We start from the raw sequence: 18,623 nt of genomic DNA on the forward strand, positions 1-18,623 counted from the left end.
GGTTGCGGTGAGCCGAGATCGCGCCATTGCACTCCAGCCTGGGTAACAAGAGCGAAACTCCGTCTCAAAAAAAAAAAAAAAAAAATTATCTCTTCCTTCCCTCTTTTTTCTCTCCTTTCCCTCCCTCCCTTTCTTTAGTTTTATTTATTTATTTATTTCTGAGATGTAGTCTCACTCTGTTACCTAGGCTGGAGTGCAGTGGCGTGATCGGGGCTCACTGCAACCTCCGCCTCCCGGGTTCAAGGGATTCTTCTGCTTCAGTCTCCCAAGTGGCTAGGACTACAGACAGGCATGCACCACCATGTCTGGCTAAATTTTTTTGCATTTTTAGTAAAGATGGAGTTTCGCCATATTGGCTAGGCTGGTTTCGAACTCCTGACCTCGTGATCTGCCCACCTCAGCCTCCCAAGTGCTGGGATTACAGGTATCAGCCATGATACCGAGCCTCTTTAGTTTTATTTTTAAGTCTCCAAACGTACACTATACATGAATTAGTTTCAAATGTACTAGAACACCTGCTTTCGTAGTTAGGAAACTAAACCAAAAAAAAGTACTAGAACACTGTAAGATTGCTCTTAATGTTTCAAATAGGATTATAGTTCACTATAACATATTAAAATTAATTCAATGAACACAGAATGACTCTCTACACAGCTATCATTAAGAACATCAATTATTTACATAATAGTGTAATTCTGCCGTTAAAAAAACTGGCCATCTGACATAGAACAAAGTTTCTTTACCTCCTCAGTACTGACCTCTGGGGCTGCGGAATTCTGTTTTGGGGCATCTTGTGCACTGCAGGATGGTCAGCAGCATCTCTACCCATCGATGTTGGCAGCACCCATCAGTGTCACAACCAAACACATCTGCAGACACTGCTAAATGTCCCCCTGGGGAGCACAGTCTCCCCAACTGAGAACCACTATTAGAGGCTAGATAAACTATAGCTTGTAATAAAGAAAATACAACTTATAATAAAGAAAGAACAAGAGGCCTTGCACAGTGGCTCACGCCTGTAATCCCAGCACTTTGGGAGGCCAAGGTAGGCAGATTGCCTGAGGTCAGGAGTTCAAGACCAGCCTGGGCAACATGTTGAAACCCTGTCTCTACTAAAAATACAAAAATTATATGGGCATGGTGGCGCACCCCTGCAGTCTCAGCTCCTCAGGTGGCTGAGGTGTAAGAATCACTTGAACCCAAGAGGTAGAGGTTGCAGTAAGCCGAGACCTCACTCCAGCATGGGTGACAGAGTGAGACCTTGTCTCAAAAAGAAAAGGACTAGTGAATAAAAGGGAGGTGGATCAAACCAGCCTTTCCAACAGGTTTCATATTCTGTTTCCACTTGTTCTTTCTGATCAGCCTCACAACCCTTCTGTGGTCCCCTGTAACTGGAAGGCTGTAAGGAGGGCCACAAGCCCCTGGGATGGGCAGAATTCTAAAGATGGCCCTGGGTATTCCTCAATCAGAAATCTAGGTGAAAGGCCTTTGCAGAGGTAATTAAGGTTACCAATCAGCTGACCTTAAAATGGGGAGATTTTCCTGGATTACCCCGTGGGCCTGATGGAGTCACCAGTCCTTACAAGCACACGTGGAAAAGTCTGGCAGGTTCCTGGTGACCTGCTGCCAGTTCCGAGATGCAGGGGCTGCAAGCAAGACCAGAGTGAGGCCTCTAGGAGCCCAGGGAGGTCAGAAAGGAAACCGGACCTCAGTCCTACAGCTGCAAGGACCTGAACTCTGCTGCAATCTGAATGACCTCAGATGCCGATGCATTCCCAGAGCCTCCAAAAAGGAACATGGTCTGGCTGGCACCTTCCTATCAGTCTCACGACACTCAGTGCAACCAACTGAGCCATGCTGTGCCCAGAACAAGTAGGAGCCATGCTCTGACCCAAGCAACTAGTAGCTAACAAATAAATGTTTTAAGGCCCTAAGCTTGTGGTAATTTGTTACAGTGGCAATAGAAAACCAAAACAGCTGTGAAGGTGTAAGTGCCTCATTACTGAAAGGTGAGTTTTTAAGTGAGAAACACAATAATCAAAAGCAGTCCCCTGAAGAAATTCCCTAGTCTGCATAATAAAACACAAATGATCCAAATAAACAAATGGGCAAAGTATCTTTATAGCCATATCTCTGAAGAAGATATACCCCAATGGGTATATCCATATGTCCATAAGCACAGGAAAAGAGCTATACCTCATTAGCCATCAAGGAAATGCAAATCGAAACCAGGATGGCTGGAATCCAAAGGAGAGAGAAACACAAGCGCTGCTCAACCCCACAGACGTTATTGGTATGAACAGAAATGGTCTGGCCAATTCAGAAAACCCTTGGGTAGCTTGTCAAAATGTTGAACACACAATAGCCATTTGACCCAGCAATTCCACTCCTAGGTATATACTCAAGAGAAATGAAAACATGTTCGCACAAAAACCTGCACACGGATGTTGATAGCAACATCATAACAGACAAAAGATGGAAAGAACCTAGATGTCCACTGACTGAGGCGCAGATAAACAAAGGCATGGATGAACTTTGAAGAAACTATGCTAAGAAATCAGTCACAAAAGACAACTTACCGTACGATTCCATTTACATAAAATGTTTGGAAAAGGCAAGACACTGGCGTGGAAAGTAGACTGGTGGTCGACTGGGGCTGGGGAAGGAAGCGGGTGGAAAAAGTGCAGTGGCTGCCAGTGGATGCTGGGTTTCTTTTTGGGGTGATGAAAATGTTTTAAAATTGACTGTGGTGATGGTTGCACAACTCTGTAAATAGACTATAATCCACTGAATTGTAGGCTTTAAATGAGTGCATAGTACGATATGTGAGTTACAGCTCAATAAAGCTGGTGTTTTGTTTTTTTTTTTGTTTTTTTTAAGTTGAGGACAGGCATGGTGGATCATGCCTGTAATTCCAGCACTTTGGGAGGTTGAGGTGAGAGGATCACTTGACACTAGCCCAGGAAACATGCAAAGCTCTATTTCTACAAAAAAATAAAAAATAAATTTAAGAAGTTAAAAAGTTGAAAAAGAAAGTCCCCAGTGCCGTAAAGCACAGAGCATCGAACGGACAGTGTACCAGCTGCTTATTTTCCAGACCTGCTCCACAAGCCAGTCACCAGCTCCTGGTTCACTGGCCCCTCTGGCCTCTGCCTTGTAATCTTCCAAACAGGAAACTTCACTATGTCTTTAAAAATTTTTCACTTTAGAAACAGAATCACTCTGTCACCAGGCTGGAGTGCAGTGGTACAATCATAGCTCTCTGCAGCTTCAAGCCATCCTCTTGCCTCAGCCTTCCACGTAGCTGGGATTACAGGCGTGCACCACCATGCCCAGCTAATTTTTAAAAAATTTTTAGTAGAGATGAGATCCCACTATGTTGCTCAGGCTAGGCTGGTCTTCAATTGCTGGCCTCAGGAAACCTCCTGCCTTGGACACCCAAAGTGCCAGGATTACAGGCACAAGCCACCGCACCCAGCCTGCATTCATGTTTTCATCAACACGGACAAAACTCCACAGGAATCACTCTCATTTTACAAAAACGTTGTCTAGGTGTAAGATGCCAATCAATTATTCTCTGGTTAATGTTCTGCTTATTCTTGGCTTAAGAATCTGTGTGATAATGCTTAGATTACAGATATACTGCACGACAGGCTAAGAAACAGAATCATTCCGATCACTGCCACTGCATCCTAAGAGGAGACTCCCTACTTCTTTAACAGTGGGGATGTGCTGCCTCTTGGAACAAGGTGACTGTCTTGCTGCTGACCCAGGCAGAAAGACCACGAGAATGAATTAACCAACCAGGGTTCCCTTCCATCGTAGATAGAGATAGTGTGAGAAAATGGATGTCAGTCTCCAGCTGACTGCAGCGAAATCATACCCAGGTGTTGGCACTTACAGAGAAGAATGAATACAGAACTGCTTTAATCATCTACTCAGGAAACTCCCAAATTCTATCAATGACTCTATATAAGGAAACAAGGCTTGCAACTCCAAACTAACTCACTGGGTGGCCCCAGGCAAAACAATTCACCGCAAACGGTGTCCCCTATGGACAATGGAAATTCCTCCAGCTATTCTATTTTCTCAGCTCCCTGTTCCTCGTTTCCCTCCACCTTAGCAAGACAGTGATGAACAATGCTAGGTAAGCTCCTTAGATTCCTCTGGTAAGTCTAGCAGTGAAGGGCTAATTGCCAAGAAACATGAAGCTACACTATATGCCTGCTCAGTGGAATCCTGACCTTCATGTTACTAAAACATGAAAAATATTTTGTTGACAAGAGCATCAATATTAAAATTTGGCTTTCAAGTTCTCTAAGACCTTTTTCCTGTATTTATTACAAGAATTTATTTATATATCCAACAATATTCAAGTGGCTACTATGTGCTGGCATAGTGCCAGGCCCTAGGGACACAGAGAGGAATTGGGCCAGGCCCCTGCATGCCGCCTAGGCTGACATTCCAGGATGTGATGACTAGAACTATGTAAATGTGATATCCACATAAACAAGGATGATTCAGATTAACACCAACATTTCTTAACAAATCCAGCTAAAAAATGTTAGAATGTATTTTACTCAGCCTTCCCATTCTGTCTTTTAACTTTTTACCTAAACCTACAATTCTGAAGTTTCTATTGGAAGCTATGCTTCCTTTGAGATGTTCTTCTTCATAGGTTTTTCAACCATACAGCGATAGTCATTGGAATGCTATCCCTGTATGGTTGAAAAAACTATGAATCAGGTTTCACTGGGGCAATTTCTTTGGAATTCAGAGATCTACCTACTGGAACTAGTATCTGTAGACTGTCCAGTAACCAAGAGTGGTAGTTCTAAGTTATGTGGGCCTGAGACCTGGCACACTCTTGGCTCCCCAATTGAAGATACATCTTATGGAAGTCTCTTTCTTAAACCCTGATAAAGACTGAAGGGCCAAGAACGGTGGCTCTCACTTGCAATCCCAGCGCTATGGGAGGCCAAGGTGGGAGGACTGCTTGAGCTCAAGAGTGTGAGACCAGCCTCAATCAATCAATCAAAATAAAAAGAAAAAAGACTGAAAGGCCAAGGCAGGAGGATTGCGTTAGCCCAGGAGTTTGAGACCAGGCTAGACGATATAGTGAGTCCTCGTTGCTCCAAAAACTTAGCTGGGTGTAGTGATATGTGCCTGTGTTCCCAGCTACTCAGGAGGCTGAACTGAGAGGATCACTTGAGCCCAGAAAGTCAAGGCTGCAGCGATCTATGATCACACCACTGCACTCCAGCTTGAGTGGCAGAGTGAGACTCTGTTTACAAAAGAAAGATTTAAAGACAATGAGTTGCAAAGGTGTCGAATGAGATAATACTCAACTCCCCCAGTCCCTGAGAGTGTCTTAAGCCCACTCCTTAACGTGATAAAAAGGTGCACCATGGAATCACTATCAGAGTCCTGTGCCCATTCCCCGGCCTCCCGTTACTGGAATTCAACATGGTTTAAGAGATTAAAGACGTCAAGTCCTTCAGGGACACTACAGTTACCAACCACTCTGATGGCCTTGAAGAAAGTAACTTTAATTATCAGTAACCATTCGTACATTATTTGTAACCAAAAGCGTGGGGTCCGAGCCATCTATGGCAGGCTTTGTTGGAGGGCCTTTTCCACACTTCCTGGTGTAGTCCAGAGACAGCCTCATGCCCTTAAGAGCCCTCCTCTCAGCTTCATCCAGCACACACACAAACCCGAGGGACCTGCTTTCCCCAGCTCCACAGAGACAAGAGGAAAGGAATTATTTATATAAAAGGCTGCTTATCTGACTGAAGACGGATAGCAGTAAGGGCAAAAGTATGTTCTGACACTCCAACTTCTACTGCAGCCCCAACTCAGAACTTTATGATGGCCTGCAGGAAGAGTGCTTGGGGAAGGTAACAGGAACAGACGGTGTAAGGTAGAAGAAACGAGAACCCTAAAGAATTAGATGATCATTCTTTGGTCTTTCAAGCATGCTAATAATAACCCTCTGCAGATTTAGCAAAATAAAACTGTTTTGGAAGAGGCCAGTCATTACTTAAAAGAATTAGAACAATTCGTTCAATAAGCACTTAGGAAGAGTCTGTTACAAGCTGGAATACAGGAAAAAAAATGCAATCCTCAACGTCAAAGGATCTTGCATTCCAGTTGGCTAGGCAAACAAAACTAACCAAAAACAATTAAAAATTAAAAAAGCATTTTGTAGACACAATAAAGCACAAACTACACATTAGTATCTATAAAACCCAATGCAAATGAGTAATCTTAATGGAATAAAGAACATGCTGTAAAATTACATAGAGAAAGAAAGAAGCAGAGTCTAAGACTCTTTTTCCTGTAAAAATAATTTGCATTCTAAGACATACAGATAAGAGTAATAAAAACAAATCCCTTTACAGAGAAATGCTCATCACATGTTAGTATCATTACCATACGCCACCACCACCGTTTTTTTGTTCACATTCAAAACATGGTTCCTAAAAGACTGTTCATTCCTTTTTCAGTTTAACATATCACACCCATGTCCACCTGTCTCAAAAATGGTATTTTCAACATCAGCACTTTCAAACATTTCCAGAATCTGACAGCTTCCCAGCATCTCCACTCCTAACATGCTGGTCCCATAGATCACTGCCGGCCTCTCACCGTCCCCACGTCCACCTGGTCTCCCTCAGCAGGCGATGGTCAGAGCCACCCTGTGAATGTCCAAATCAGATCCTGCCACTCCTCTGCAGAAATCCTCAGGGACAAAGAGCCCCCCATACACAGTCAAGGCCCAAGGGGTCTGCACCAGCCTCTGCCCGTTCGGAGGGGTCTCCTCCCTCACTTTACAGCCACCACACTGGCTCCTCTGGGTCTGCCGAGGCCTTTGCACTTGGGGTGCTCTCCCCGATACCTCTGCAGGTGACTTCCTGCCACCCCTGACGCGGACACATTCTCATCCTGCTTTCTCCTGCCCCCAGCCCTTGTTGCCTTCTAATATTTCCTAAGACGTGCCTGTTTACCCTATGGATGTTTCCCACACTAGAATGTAAGCTCTATGCAGCAAGGATTTGTTTCTAATAATGTATCCTGGGCACCTGACTCAGAGAAGGTGCTCAATAAATATAATTGATTAACTGACTTATTAAAAGCTGTGTAGTGTCTGTCACACATCACAATTCAATCAGTTATCCCCGACAGTTGACAATTGGGTCATTCCAGAATTTTAACAATGCAAACCAAACTGCAGTAAAAATCCCTGCTGCTCAAAGTGTGGCTAAGGACCGACAGCAGCATGGCCATCACCTAGGAGCTTACAGGCTGGCAGCACTGCAGGCCCTATCCCAGGCGTGCTGAATAAAACCTGCATTTTAACAGGACAGCAAGTCCAAGAAGCACTTTCCGATGAAGTACAAGCAAGAAGGCCCCTCTCCCTCAGGCCCTGTGAGGGTGAGGTCTGCACCTGCGGATGGACAGACACCTGGCTTGCCTCCTCCTAGACCTCGTCCTGGGCAGTACCCAAGACTCCATGACCATCTCTAAACATCAGATTGCCCCCAGAAGAGAGGTTATGACAATCTACACCCTAAATCTAGTTACCCAACAGGAAACAAACAGCACACTCAAATTAGGAACTATTCACAAAGGTGTGGGGGAAGCACAAGAAACAGAGGGGAGAGGGATGGGGGGAAGGGGGGAGGGGAGGGGGATACCGAACGTCACTCTCTTCCCTCCCTCCCTCCAAGCTCTTGCTAGGACTCCCCACTGGCCAACCAGATGCCAGAAAGCAAAACAGGTGCTGCTACAATCTACACAGGTCAGCCCCAAGGCCAGAGGCAGGGAGAGGGGGTGGAAAGGGGCGGAGAGAAGCTCTCCAGCATGTGCGCCTCCAGCAGTATATGAAGATGCTTTCTCTCTTCCCAAAAGGGGTGTGTTTTCATTTGACAGGATAATATTAAGACGCCATGTAGAAAATGTAAACTAGGGAAAGGCGTGCTGGAGAAAGGGTGCTGTCTTAGAAAGGAGGAGAAGTGTGTTTGTGCCAGCATACAGCTGCTGTGGTCGTTTCTGGCTGGAAGGTATTTGAGCTGACGGGAGATTGAGGGCTGCTATAATTTTGTAAACAGGAAAGCAGCCTTACGAAAAATGCCTGAGAAAGCGTGTGTTGGCGTTTGTGTCCAGGACACTGAAGGAAGAAGTATGCAGGGCAGAGAAGCCAGGGAAATGGCTACGGTGGGACTGCAGACACAAAGCAATTGCGGCAGTTAAAAAGAACAAGTCTTTAGAGCATGTTCGTTCCAATGTTCATCCTGACATTCCCACCACCCAGGTGACAATAAGCATATAAAAAGATGTTCCACACCATATATCACGAGGGCACTGCCAATTAAAACAATGAGATGCCATTCCTCACCTCCTGGAGTGGCTAAAATCCAGAACAGACAATGCCACATGGTAGCAAGGACATGAAGCAACAGGAACTCTCATTCCCTGCTCTGGGAATGAAACTCCGAAGACAGTTGGGCAGTTTATTATAACACTAAACATACTCAGGCTGGGCACAGTGGCTCATGCCTGTAATCCTAGTACTTTGGGAGGCTGAGGTGGGCGGATGACTTAAGGTCAGGAGTTCGAAACCAGCCTGGCCAACATGGTGAAACCTCATTTCTATTAAAAATACAAAAAATTAGCCAGGTGTGGTGTGGTGAACACCTGTAATCCCAGCTACTCAGGAGGCTGACACAGGAGAATCGCTTGAACCCGGGAGGCAGAGGTTGCAGTAAGCTGAGATTGCGCCATTGCACTCCAGCCTGGGCAACAGAGTAAGACTCTGTCTCAAAAAAACAAAATAAAAAACAAACATACTAGTACCATAGGGTTCTGCAATTAACTGCATTTCAAATGAGTTGAAAACATGTCTACACAAAAGCCTGCACACAGGTGTTTACCACAGCTTTACTTATAATTGCCAAAACTTAGAAGCCACCAAAATGTCCTTCAGCAGGTAAACAGATAAACAAAGTATAGTATATCCAGACAAAAGTATACAACTCCATAATGAAAAGAAATAAACTAGCATGCCATGAAAAGACACAGAGACCTTGAAAATGTATTGCTAAGTGAAAGAAGCCAGTGTGAAAAGGCTACACATTGCCTGATTTCAACTCTAGGACATTCTGGAAAAGGAAAAATGATGGATATAGTAAATGCTCAGTGGTTGTCAGGGGTTGAGGGGAGACAGGGAAGGAGCAATGAACTGGTAGAACATGGGGATTTTTAGGGGTAGTGAAACAATTCTGAATGATGCCATAATTAAAATTAGAGACATTTGTCAAAACTCATAGAACTCTATGACACAACGAGTAAACCCTAATGCAAACTATGGACTTTAGTTAATAATATATTAATATTCACTCACAATTTTCAGAAGTGTACCACACTAATACAAGATGTACTCATAGGGGAAAGCAGGTGTGGAGGAGATGGAGTATGTGAGAAATCTGTATTTTCTCCTCAGTTTTTCTGTAAACCTAAAATTACTCTAAATGATAAAGTATATGAATTTAAAATAAATGAAAGAAGACAGACACAAAAGATCACATAAGATTCGGTTTATATGAAATATTCAGAATAGGTAAATCCATAGAGACAAAAAGCATATGAGTGGCTGCCGGGGACTGAGAGGGGGAGGTAATGGGGAGTGACTGCTTCCGTGTCCAGATCTCCTTCTGGGGTGATGAGACTGTTTTGGAACTTGTTAGATGTGGTGATGTGGTGGGTGAACAACACAGTGCATGTACTAAATGCTACTGAATGTACACTTCGAAATCATTAATGTTGTGGTATGTGAATTTTACCTCGATTATTTAAAAAAGCAGAGTGAAAACAAAAAGGTCATATTAATGAAACTTCCACTGGTCAGGTGAAGCTTGTAACGTCTCATAGGAATTCAAACACTGTGGGCCAGACTGATGGCACCTAAACTGAGGGAATAACCACCAAACCGACTGCCGTGAGGGAACCACAGGGGCTTCTGCATAACCAGGAGGGAACAATGGGGCTCGGCTGGCCGGTCAGCAGTGCAGAGGAGAGAAGAGGACTCCTGACTGCAGTGACACCAGGACTAGACTTAGAACAGGGCAGATGGTAGGATCAATGTCAAAACTACTCAGAAAAAGGAGTTATAATGAAGGAAACAACCTATTTATTATAAAAAATACCAAAGACAATAAATATCCATGTATATCTATCATGAGGTATTGCTAATTAACTACAAAAACATCGGGCACATTTTTGTAGAAGACTCAAGATTGAAATCTTTTAACCTACTTCAAAAACACCTATGTTTAAAACACTCTCCCTACCCCCAATATTTTTTGTTTGCTTGGGTTTTTTTTTTTTTTTTGAGATGGAGTCTTGCTCTGTTGCCCAGGCTGGAGTGCAGTGACGTGATCTCGACTCACTCGAACCTCTGCCTCCTGGGTTCAAGTGATTCTCCTGCCTCAGCCTCCTGAGTAGCTGGGACTACAGGCACCCGCCACCATGCCCAGCTAATTTTTGTAATTTTAGTAGAGACAGGGTTTCACCATGTTAGTCAGGCTGCTCTCGAACTCCTGATCTCGTGATCCCCCCACCTCAGCCTCTTAAAGTACTAGGATTCCAGGCATGAGCCACCTCACCCGGCCTGTTAATTTTTTCAATTAATGAAAGACTAGATAGGGCATCTAACTTTGCGAGAAGAGTTCTACTTTGCTTGATAACAGGAAAGAACTCAGGCAAGTTGGTGGCTCTTTTCCTGAAGTTACCAAAAATGAAGAAACAAGACAAGTTTCCAATTAAAAAAGAAAATGCCAAAGATATTGTGGTCTCCTTGGCAGATAGTTACACATTCTAAAAATATTCAAGATTACAAAAATGCTAAAGCAAGATTCAAACCAGAAATTCAGTTAAAACACCTGCAATTCAAAATGAAAACTTCCTGAAAACTGCAGAGGAATTCATACAGGGAGAAAAGGCTTTAAATAATCACGACTGGACTGCTAAATTATATTCCTAAGGATTTGTGCTATAATATCACTATCACCAATGCAGTTTCTAAACTAATGTTTGCTGCAGAAAATATATTTATTTTTATTTTTTTAGAGAAAGGGTGTCACTGTCGCCCAGGCTGGAGTGCAGTGGCACGATCATAGCTTACTGTCATCTTGAACTGCTGCAGTCAAACAATCCTCCTGCCTCAGCTTCCCAAACTGCTGGGATTATAGGTGTGAGCCTTCACATCCAGCCAGTGTTGTAATATGGTACAGGGAGGCAGCTGGAGAAAGATCAAAGCGTTGCCTACCAAGCTGGTTGTGGGTGCCTGCCCCCAAGTCTTCTAGCTCACATTACCTGAATGTGCTACATTCAACACCAGGAAAACAAACAAAAGGATTCCTGCTCTAGGACTTCAGTTTAGCAGATGGCCAAAGAAATTAACTTCCCTCTACTCCAAAGGAGTCTTCTTTAGTGGATACACCCACAGGAAAATGGCCCGCTTGACCAGGCATGGTGGCTCATGCCTGTAATCCGAGCATTTTGGGAGGCTGAGGTGGGTGGGTTACTTGAGCTCAGGAGTTTGAGACCAGCCTGGGCAACATGGCAAAATCTACAAAAATCTTAATTTTTCTCTACAAAAAGTTTTTAAAAGTTAGCCAGATGTGGTGGTGTGTCTGTAGTCCCAACTACTTGGGAGGCTGAGGTGAGAGGATGGCTTGGGCCCAGGAAGTGGAGGTTGCAGTGAGCCAAGATCACATCACTGCACTCTAGCCTGGGCAAGAGAGCCAGATCCTGTCTCAAAAAAAAAAAATAAAGAAAAAAGAAAATGGTCTACTCATTATATTAAGTACAAAGGGCTTACCACAGTGAGAGCAAAGAGGCTACTTGTACAAGAGGCCCTTTGCAGCCATCGGCCCTGACAAACAGGTCCCTGCCCCAAGCAGTTTAAAATCAGGGAGTGGAGAGGAGAAAGTCTTAGAATTGGGAAATATTCCACCTTTATTCCCTCTGCGGGGATAGATAAGAAACACAAAGGCTTCTTTGAACACTGACGTTTAGGTACATGTGTTTTGGGCAAATGCCTGAAGGAGTCCAGTGTCTCTCTAACTCCCAACTCTACAGTAGCGGAGGGCTTGGGGGGGATGCTGACAGTGGGCAGGATTCATACACGTCCCCAGGCATCATTGTTAATTACTATTCCTTTCCTTCCTGTCTCCCAGGTACTTAGGAGATCTGTGGCGATGCTATCTGAGTTTTCCATTTATCTCATCAACTCTGCCATTTCCCTCTGCATCTCCTCTTAATGCTTTCTCATATCCTGGAGCTCTTGTTTTATATAATCTACATGCTTATTATTCTTATACAACATAAAGCACTCTTGGGCAGGCTACTTCTCTGTCATAGTTTCCCTTCTTCTCCTGTTTTTCATCTGTCTTTTGGTGCTATTTTTCCTCCCACCCTCTTTTCTTTTGGGACACAGTGCTTCGGAGCTGCCATGTCGTCCCTTTCCCGGGTCCCTGTGCTAGCCCTCCACCAGCCTGTTCTCAGATGAGCTTCAGGCCAGTTTTCCCTGATTCTATTTCTACCTTCTTTGTCTTCTTGGACCAAAGCTCGAGTTTGACAGATGGACGCTGCTTTCAATCCTTGTCTGAGGAAAGGAAGGTGATGACAGCTGGGAACTTGGTCTGGGGCTAGAGGATTTTCTCCTGCTAGCTAGTAAGTGCCCTGACCTCCAACGGACTCCCACCTCGAGCTGTGGTCAGCAGAGCTCCGGATGCCTCCACACTTCCTGCCTCCAGCAAGGGCCCTTTTGAGTGTCCTCCCAGAACTTTTCCCTGGGCTTCTATTCCCAACTCTGGGTCTGTTTCTCTATAGATAGGAAGGTATCAGAATGTTTAGGGCTGCAACAGCTCTTTCTTTCCTCCACACTACTTTTAGGGGCTGGGGCTGAGGTCAGGAAATGCACTACACATCCTAGAATCTTCTTTTTGCCTCGGCTGCTGTGTTCATGCTCATACAAGTCACAGTGTTTCTTCCTGTTCTCCCAAGTCTAGAATCTATTTGGAAATCAAAACAGGAGTCAGGTGGATAGAAATGAAAATACTGGCCTTCTGACTTAAGAGTTTGGTTTTGGGTTTGCAGCCAAGAAGGCTCCTGACCACTGCCATAGTGGGACAAACGCAAGGGAGGTGGCCCCTACAGCTCTGGCAGGAGGAAGGTATGCTCCCTGTGGGCAGGGCAGCTTCTAAAGATGGAGGGAATCTACAGGGCTTGAGCCCTGCCTGCTTACTACCTTCTCCAAAACCGACCAGTCAAGCAAGTCACTCCTTCCCCAAGCAAAGGGGGATAAGGGATGGCAGGAGAAGGCAAGAGAATCATGGTAGCCGAGATCTCTCTGCAAGGAAACATGAGGCTAGGAAAGTGAGAATCCCTCCCATCAGAGTTATCCCACCCTGACTTTGCAGGCTTACTCGGAGGATCAAAGACATAACAGATAAGGTGCTTCAAAAACACAAGCCAGGCGAGATGTGGCAGTGTGCACCTGTGTCCTAGCTACCTAGGAGGCTGAGGTCGGAAGATCACTTGAGCCTAGGAGGTCCAGGCTGCAGTGAGCTGTGATTGCGCCACAGCAATTTAGCCTAAGTGACAGAGCAAGATGCTGTCTAAAAAAATAAAATAAAAATTTAAAAACCCAATAAAACAAAAACCAAAAGCTCCCAATGCTCGGAGAAAGTATCACTCTTTTCAGGTTGACAGTCTTCTCATCTCCTCAGCTTCCACAGTGCCTAGCACGTAAACACCCACTTAATAGGCATTTGTTGACTTGGTGTCCCAAGATGATTACTTTTAATGAGACATCTACTTTAACTAGTACATTCCGGTAGTCCTGGCATGTTTAAAAACAGTCTCACTGTGTTACAGTCATACCAAATAAGTACTGATAAGAAGGTAAATGCCCAGTTCTCTATTTCTCAATTCTGACCAGCGCATCTCCTAGGGAGTTTCGTCTCCTGTTCCACATCACTCGATACTTTTAACAGAGTTTTCGATCTGTATCTAATCAAGTCATCGGAACCTTAGGGAAAAAGTTCCTCTCCCCACCCTAAAACTAAAATTATGGAACTTCATTTTCTTAAAAAAACACAAGTGGTCACAAAAGTATAAAGAGTTATTAGTCATCTCATGTGCACGAAGAATTGTAGATATAAAACTGAGTATGAGTGGAAAACACAGATGAAAAGTCCTGTTAACAAGTATTATACAAATAAACATCTAAACCAGCTATTCCCTCTTACTTGTGATGGAAACCGGAAGGCAGGTGAGACTAAGTAATGACTCCCTTCCTTCCCTGGTTATCTCAAGGGTTTGGCTTGGAATACTGTGTATCTTGTCTACAAAGACGTACAAAATGTTACCTTGAAAATGAATGTAATTTGCATCCCATGGAGTTGTCGGTGACTGCCGGTATCTCACCTCGATTGAGCATCGAACTGCTTTGTTACAAATTCCTCCACAGCCTCAATCACTGATTTTGGCCCCAGGAAACAGCTACACTAGTCCAGATGGATGTCTTCATATTATCTTATGGACAGTCGAATGGCCTCTTCCGCTAGACAAGGGCTTCCCTGTCCTCCAAGTGACTTTCCCAGTGATGTCCCAGCTCACGCCCTGTCCTCCTGTTTGTTGTGTTTCCTGTCCCCAGAGAAGCCAACTAGGAATCAGCCCCACAAGGCCAGGATTGTGTCTCTTCTACTCACTACTATACACATAGCAGAGCACAAAGCCTAGCTTTGAACGAAGAGCAGGTCCTCTTGTGGACCTCGCATCTAGCCTGGCCTTTCCCAGGTGCGACCAGGGAACCCCCACTGATTGCCCCAAACAGGAACTCTAGGGCTGTGAGGAGTCCATACCATGCACTGTCACTGGAATGCTCCACCACGGTGACAGGAGAATTAACACAGATTCTTTGGGTCTCAGTGTGCCTTGGGCTTAGTTTCTGCTCAGCTCAGGTCAAGTGGTGATTTGATTACTAGGGCCTGGTGCACTACCACCAGCAAATACCCACTAAGGCTGCTGGTTCTCTGCTGCCAGGGTCTGATGTAACAGGACCATGTGCCAAAATTGGTGCTGTGGATTTCAGACTAGACAGGAAAAAAGAGGCTGACGTTCAGAGAGAGTTGCCATCTATGTGACCTCTGCTTCTTTAAGCAAGCAGGGATCAGGGATGTTTTCTTTCCCTTGACATCCAGAGTGGCCAGATGTGCTGCTCTCCAGCACCTTTCTATCTGCTTGCAAGCACTCCCAAGGGTAACCATTGCTGCTTCTCTGTCCTCCGGATGCTGCATTTCCAAACCTGAAGTTCCAAACGCATTTGGCCAACTGAACCAACTAGAAGCATGCGCTTCTCTAATGGATATGCTAACACAGGACACAAGTCATGTTTGCCATTCCGCAAAGCCTGGACACACCTGAACACTTATGCTAACATAGAGAAAGACCAACCCATCACATCATCAGCAACTAATATTCTTACTCAGCTTTTAGGATTAAAAGGCAAGCAGGTGGTGCTGAGCAGCTGCTCTGCTGAGCCCACTTGAAGCTTCCATTTCTTTTAAGAACAAACCAACCATAATAGTTACAGCATGAAATGAACCGGCCTGTCCTTACGGGATGGCTCTGTCCTTCAGGTGATGCAAGTTAAGCCTTAGGTCCATTACACAACATCAGCGTCTTTGGTTTGAACCTCACCCTATAATTACATCTCTAGATAAGCCCGAAGTTTAAATCTTCAGTTCCATTTAAAACCAATACAATCCATGAACCCACTCTCAACTGAGTAAGAACAGAAAATAATTATGAGCTGTCAACAGAACACTATCTCGCATCAAGCACATCTAGACTCCAAATCTCTCATGACAGATGACTGAAGGTCAAACCCTGCTCCCCCAATTGCTTTGGTTAAAATGATCAACAAGTAAACTTGAAAGCCGGGGGACAAGACCAATCATTCATGTGCTCTGAATCCCCCAAAATGGCCAGAGGGGTCTCTCTGGATTTATTTAGCTGATGAAAAAATATGTTTTTGCATTTGTTTTTTGGTATTACAAAAGGACCAACCCCGTATGTTCAACTGTAAGGCAAACTTGTTAAATGTAATTTAAATAAAAATCCAACTGTGCTTCCAGATCCAAAAAGCAAACATATGCTTCCAGCATCACGCAAACCCACTATGGCATCAAGCCCAAAGAGGTGCTTCTGAACCCCTGAAACAGAGACTCAAAGGCCAGAACAGCAGTGGAAGCTTCTTCAAAGTTGCATATACCTTGGCAAAAAGTACATGTGATACAACAAACAATTCTTTCAAAAAAAAAATTTAATTTCCAAAATTTTTACATAATCTTAGATATTCTACAATAACAGTTGTTAATCTGCAGTCCACGGGCCACTAGTAGGCCCACTCTTGGGATTTAGGATATCCAAAAAACCTCCCTGAAACTATATGCAGATATATGAATTTTGTGGGGAGAAGGCCCACAGCCTTCAGCTAGAGTGCTATGACTGCAGTCCAAAGCAAGCCACCACATTATGACCACTCCTGTGGACTAGAGTTCCAGCTAGCTCCTGATTTTTTTAATATCTCTACCAATAGAATGTTCTGTCTTAGCTGATAAACATGGAGGCATTAAGATGGTTCTCATTTGTGTATTCTTCTCCACTTGCTGAAATCCTACTGAGCCTTCAAAAGCCAGCTCTAATCACAATTCGACAAGGATTTTTCAGATACCTCAGCCAGAACTCATCTTCCCTACTGCCCTACTGCATCACCTCTCTACCTCCGCAGTGGCATTTAACATGGTATCCATTCACGTTGTATGTTAAAGTCACTTGTGCCACTGTCTCCCCAGCTTGAGAGTGTGAGTGGAGAACAGGGACTATGCAGTACTCACTGAATATCCCTTCTGCACCAGCGTCTAGAACAATGCCTTGGATATTTTGTTGAACTTGATCTTTTTGTTTCAGTGGCAATGAGACTACCCATTCTAATCATCTAATTCTTTGAAAAGTTTCTAAACTCAGCAAAATAGTCCCGCACTGCGTAATGTTTTGGTAAAACAGGAACCGCATATACGATGGTGGTCTCATAAGATTGTAACGCCTGGTTTTTACTGCACATTTTATATGTTTTATGGGCCATGTGCTACAATGGTCCATAGTATTCGGTACAGTAACATGCTGTACAGGTTTGCAGTCTGGGAGCAATAGGCTTAGGTGTACAGTCGGCTGTATTATCTAGGTTTGTGTAGGTCCACTCTAGGATGTTTGCATAAGGATCTCACCTAATGACAGGATTCTCCAACGTAACCCAGTCGTTAAGCAATGCGTGACTATGCATTTACATATAAGGCAAGTCTACCTTGGGGCTGCTTAAGGCTACACCAATGCTATTACGTGGATGGTTAGGACTTCTGGTCCATAAAACAAGGAACCTTCAGACAGCTAATAGTTTATTCACTCCTAACTAGATGTGAAATTTAGTAATTAAAATGTTCTTGGATTGATGCATTAGTGGTTCCATTCCCTGATGCATCATACACGCATCAGGGAATGGAACCACTGTGAGATAAATGTAAGCTGGCTTGATGCCTTCCATCAGCTGAGGCACACACCACCACCAGAGGCATTATTACACAACTTCAGAAACACCAAGTACATAAACTTTAAGGACAGCCCAGTCAGGAAGTGAGGGGACATCATTTGTAGAATTAGAAAAATAAAAAGAATAAACTAGGCTGTTCACCACAGCCTCATTTGTGTCAGCCCAAGGTGGTTGCCTGTCCCTTTAATTGGCATGTACCAAGTCCTTCCAGGCGACATTTCCTCCCTGTGTCCCAGCTTTTAGGGATCACTGGACATAGGTCCAAGGGGAGGGAATGCAGAGACAGGGTTATATTAGCCGGGGAATTCTGGGCCGACAGGGAGCAAGAGCACGCTCAGGGGAAAAGTGCACCATTGCCTCATGCTGTACTCCAGTCCCAAGATGGCAGTCACCATGAAGATGGCGGCTGCAGAAGATGTCAATGTTACTTTTGAAGATCAACAAAAGAAAATAAGTTTGCACAGAACACAAGCAGAATCACAGAGCTGAAGGAAGAAATAGGGGTAAAAAAGAAACAACTCCAAAACTTAGAAGATGCTTATGATGATAGCATGTTTGCAGATGATGACTACTTAAAGATGCCTTATCAAATTGGTGATGTCTCCATTAGCCATTCTCAAGAAGAAACACAGACCGGGCGCGGTGGCTCACGCCTGTAATCCTAGCACTTTGGGAGGCCGAGGCGGGTGGATCATGAGGTCAAGAGATTGAGACCATCCTGGTCAACATGGTGAAACCCTGTCTCTACTAAAAAAATACAAAAAAATTAGCTGGGCATGGTGGCGCGTGCCTGTAATCCCAGCTACTCAGGAGGCTGAGGCAGGAGAATTGCCTGAACCCAGGAGGTGGAGGTTGCGGTGAGCCGAGATTGCGCCATTGCACTCCAGCCTGGGTAACAAGAGCGAAACTCCGACTCAAAAAAAAAAAAAAAAAAAAAGAAACA

The 18,623-nt window shown here is 44.3% G+C and overlaps 1 protein-coding gene and 1 pseudogene across 1 annotated transcript in view; one reads left to right on the forward strand and one right to left on the reverse strand.

The window, feature by feature from the left end:
- The window catches only part of GNA12 (G protein subunit alpha 12), a 118,677-nt gene that overhangs the window by 91,587 nt on the left and 8,467 nt on the right, over positions 1–18,623 (reverse strand). The window lies entirely within an intron of this gene.
- Positions 18,062–18,623, forward strand: part of LOC116537440 — a 922-nt pseudogene continuing 360 nt past the window's right edge.

Source organism: Sapajus apella, unplaced genomic scaffold (genome assembly GCF_009761245.1).
Source record: "Sapajus apella isolate SASKATOON/1434 unplaced genomic scaffold, GSC_monkey_1.0 scaffold110, whole genome shotgun sequence".
Lineage (NCBI taxonomy): Eukaryota > Metazoa > Chordata > Mammalia > Primates > Cebidae > Sapajus > Sapajus apella.